This window comes from Pinus tabuliformis, chromosome 6, assembly GCF_031772625.1.
Source record: "Pinus tabuliformis cultivar Carrire ecotype Pingquan chromosome 6, CPIR1, whole genome shotgun sequence".
Lineage (NCBI taxonomy): Eukaryota > Viridiplantae > Streptophyta > Pinopsida > Pinales > Pinaceae > Pinus > Pinus tabuliformis.
In genome coordinates this window covers 2,070,774,016-2,070,778,813 of record NC_142292.1, presented here as the reverse complement: position 1 = coordinate 2,070,778,813, position 4,798 = coordinate 2,070,774,016, and the positions used below count along the sequence as shown (strand labels likewise).

The window sequence follows — 4,798 nt, the reverse complement described above, 5'->3', positions numbered from 1 at the left end:
AAGGAGAAAATGACTATGTCAAGCAGTCCATTTAACAACACCAAGATCTTTTTCCACCACTGCAAGTTGAGAAGGAGATTGGGAAGAAAAGAGTTGGAAAATTCATTTAGAGCTTCACCCTAAAAACCGCACTTCCAAGAGAAAAATTTGGAGAGATAAAAAGTAAAGAAAATGAAAAGTTTCTCGCATCTCCATCCTAAGAAGTATAAGTTGTCCAAGGAGTTGTAGCAGCACAAGAGGTTAGTCACATCGATGCAAGTAGCTTTTCAGTGGAAGCAAGTGATAGCAGGGAAGCATCTCAAGCATGGGGTAATGTTTGATTAAGTTGCAACCTAGTTAAAGAATAACTCACTAGCTGATGAACTTACCCACCAGCGAACAATTGGAACAATTGGGTGGCAAATAGATGCTGGATAATCCATGAGGATGAGTCTAATTAAATGGAGTACAAGTTGGATTGGAGTTTAATTAAAAGCACATGAAACTTGTCAAGGCATTGTGAATTGTTTTCTGGTTTCCAGTGAAAGCTAATTTGAAGCTCTGTACATGCCAATGATAAGAATATGTAATGGTTCGCAGAAAGCCATAACACTGCAATGAAAATTATGGCCTGAATTGGGATAGAGCTATATGTGTAACAATCCTGGGATCAATCATTCAATGTCACCATTATATTGCACTGATTCCATTGAGTCTTGAACTATGAATCACAGTGTTTTTGAATATGCTATAAGCAGCCCATGCAATTGGCAATCCATTGGAAGGAGTCAATTGGTAAGCAATTGAATTTTGATTAAGCAACATTGCATTTGTTTATTGCCATATTGCAGAGCAAATAGTGTTGCATAGAAGTTTGTACTCCAAATTGCAATCTAGAATAGAGGCCTTGTAGCCATTGTTAAATATAGAGATCTCTGTATAACATGGAGAACAGAGACTAGAATTAAATTCTTCAATGGATATATGTTGGTGAAGTGAGTAGGCTATAAGTTCCTCATTTACAGATCAATTAGCAATGTAAATATAGATGTGCTTTGTAACTTGGTTTTTAAGGTTGCCCAGTCTAATCAGCACGATCTCTGGCATTCTAAAATTGCACTAAGTTTGAATACCAAACACAACATTATACAGTAGAAACAAAAATAAAAGGCAAATGTGACCACCAACACAAGTGAATGAAATATTATTTTAGTTAACTTCACCAATAATCCCTACAAGAACATGATCCATCTTTGAAAAGATGGAAGCGATTTGCATCTCTCACAAGAATTTCTCGTTGGACAATTTTAGAGATGAATTTAATGCCACTGTGACAGTCACCACACACTCGAAGGTTTTTGGTGATCTGAATAGGGGTTCCTGGACTTGTATTTATAAGTCCACAAGCAATGGCCAGCTTCTCACTGTGACTGGAGATCATCTGCTCTTTTACCTCATCCTCCACATCATGCAGGACATAATGTGTCATAGGCATATACCCTTCCTCCTTCATCTGACCAGCCAAGATATTCAATATTTCATAGATTTCCTCAGATTGTGGGTGTGATCTGCCTCCTGCAACAAATGTGTGAATTCTACTATTCACTTCAACAGAACTGTAACCTGCGGGTTTCTTCAAACCCCTATCATTCATCATTACCCTTACCTTTGCCACATCATTCCACCTGCCTGCCCCAGCATAGATATTTGACATAAGCACATAATATCCCGTATTTTCAGGCTCTATGTTAAATAGATGTTCTGCAGCAACTTCTCCTAGTTCAACATTGCTATGAATTCTGCATGCACCAAGCAAAGCTCCCCATACACTAGCACCTGGTTCTAATGGCATCTTCTCTATAAATTGTTTTGCTTCATTCAGATGCTCTGCACGGCCAAGAAGATCAACCATTGATGCATAGTGCTCCATTCTTGGAGAGATGCAATAATTGCTAGTCATACAATTAAAGTGCTGCCATCCCTCGTACACCAGACCTGCGTGACTGCATGCATTCAAAACACAAAGGAATGTCACATCGTTTGGCTCCATGGTCGTAGTTCTTTGCATCTGGGAAAAGATTGCAAGTGCATGTTCACCATACCCCTGCATCGAATATCCAGCAATTATGGCATTCCATGAGACCACATCTCTGTTACACATTTTATCAAATACTTGACGTGCAAGATCTATCTTTCCACATTTGGAATACATGTCAATGAGAGAATTACTGACAAAGATGTCAGATTCGAAGGCATTTCTAATTATGTAACCATGTATACGCTTACCGTGTTGCAGAGTTGCTAAATGGGCACATGCTGGAAGCACGCTGACCATGGTAACCAAGTTAGGCTTTGAGTTCACAAGTTGCATTTGGTTAAAAAGCATCAATGCTTCATTAGCATATCCATTCTGTGCATACCCAGCAATAATTGCATTCCATGAAACCACGGTTCTTTCAGACATATTCTCAAATATCTGGCGTGCAATTTCTATACTACCACATTTAGCATACATATCTATTAAGGCAGTCTCTAGAAAAACATCCGACTCCAGACCATATTGAACAGTATAATTATGGATTTGCTTGCCTCCTTGTAAGGTTCCTAAGCTGGCACACGCTTGGAGCACACTTATCATGGTGGCCGAATCAGGGATTACATCTGCCAATTGCAATTGTTTAAAAAGTGTCAAGGCTTCAACAGCATGCCCAGTCTGGATATACCCAGCAATCATCGCATTCCAAGAGACCACATTCCTTTCGGGCATTTTATCAAATATTTGCTTTGATATATCTGTACTCTCGCATTTTGCATACATGTCTATCAGCGCAGTTTCCACAAAAATATCCAAATCAAACCCACGTCTAATTATATACCCATGGATAATTCTACCTTGTTTCAGAGCTCCTAAAAGGGCACATGCCGGGAGCACACTCACCATAGTTGCTGAGTTGGGTTTTGTTTGTCCTAGTTTCATTTGGTTAAAAAGAGCCAATGCCTCATCTGCATGTCCATTCTGAGCACACCCAGAAATCATTGCATTCCATGAAACAACATTTTTGTTAGTCATCTGATCAAACAATGCAAGCGCAACTTCTATGCTCCCACATTTAGCGTACATGTCAATGATGGCAGTGCCCACTAGCACATCTGCATCTAGTCCACTTGCGACTGCACAGTCATAAATCCGATTGCCTTGTTGCCGCTCTCCTAAATGGGCACATGCCTGAAGTGCACTGGCCATGGTAACACATGTCGGCTTGATGTTTTCCAGTTGCATTTTCTGAAAGAGCGCCAAAGCCTCCTTTGCCTCTCCATTCTGTGCATATCCAGCGATCATTGCATTCCATGAGACCACATCTCTTTTGGGAATTTCATCAAACAATTGGCGTGCAACATCCACATTCCCACATTTAGCATACATAGCTATGAGAGAATTTCCCACACAAAGAATTGAATCAAATCCTCTCCGAATGATATAATCATGGATCCACTTTCCTTGTTGCAGGTCTCCCAAATGGGCACATGCCTGCAGTACACTTACCATAGTGACCGAATCTGGTATCATGTCTGCCAGTTGCATTTGTGTATACAGAGTTAAAGCTTCATTAGCATGCCCTTTCTGGGAATACCCAACAATCATTGCATTCCATGAGACCACATCTCTTTCAGACATTCTGTCAAATATCTTCTGTGCCAACTCTACACGGTCACATTTTGCGTACATAGATATAAGAGAATTACCCACAAACATATCCGACTCAAGGCCAACTCTGACTATCTGACAATGAATCTCTTTGCCCTCTTGCAGAGCTGTGATCCCCGCCAGAGACTTCAGCACTGGCGGAAAGGTGAATTTGTCTGGCTGTAAGCCTGTCTGCAGCATCTCGTTATATAGCATTAGGGCGTCCTCACAAAATCCGTTACCAGCATAAGCTCTTATCATCACATTCCATAAAAATGCATTCTGATTTCGTTCAACCATTTTGTCAAACACTCGGCGGGCATCCTCCACACTGCCACACACTGCATACATGCTCACAAGTTTGGCACCAAGAAAGATATTTTCATAAAATCCAGATGTGTACATTTGAGCCTGGACTTGCTTGAGTGGTTTGATCTGGGAGCACCCCCGCAAAAGAGAGGCATACTTACTGAGATCAAGAGGATTATCTAGTTGTTGGTGCAGAGCTTCCTTGGATAGAAATTCCTTGGAAGTAAAATGTATGTTATTTCTCTCCAATCTCCAGTCCGATCTTTCGATATGGGTAGTGGCAGCGTGATTGACAAGGCCATCGTGAAGCTGAATGAAGAAGATAAAAATATATTTGGGATGTTTGAATGTGCAATGATGGCGATGAAAAGAAGCCAACGCTTCCCTTCCTGCCATTATCGAACCAAAGATCATTACCACTTAGAGCTGAAAGGATGTATCGAGACATTGTTTACTGATCGTCGAGAAGAAGCCAAGCATGCCGTTTCAGTCAGAGGTTTTATTTATAGAACTTTTCTCTCACACATTGGCAGAGTGGAAAGAAGATGATTGAAAGATGGATTACAAAGCCTTTGGCTGTCACAGCTGAGTTCCTCCTTTCATTCCATAATATTGGAGACATAATGTTGGTCACTAATTTCGACCATATCAATGGAGTATGCTATAGGGTATTAATTGGGCTGCGGGCCCACCGTTTGATTTTGGCTTAACTAAAAGCCGTTGCTCAATTAATGCCCTAAGCACAATTAATACTCTATAGCATGCTCAATATTTGTTTTAATACTCTATAGCATTATGTGTGGGGTTATATCATTCTCATGGAAA

The 4,798-nt window shown here is 40.5% G+C and overlaps 1 pseudogene; it reads right to left on the bottom strand.

Annotated features, from left to right (window-relative positions):
* Positions 1-1,188: 1,188 nt before the first annotated feature.
* Positions 1,189-4,397, bottom strand: LOC149267532 (pentatricopeptide repeat-containing protein At3g12770 pseudogene; annotated as a pseudogene).
* Positions 4,398-4,798: the final 401 nt, after the last annotated feature.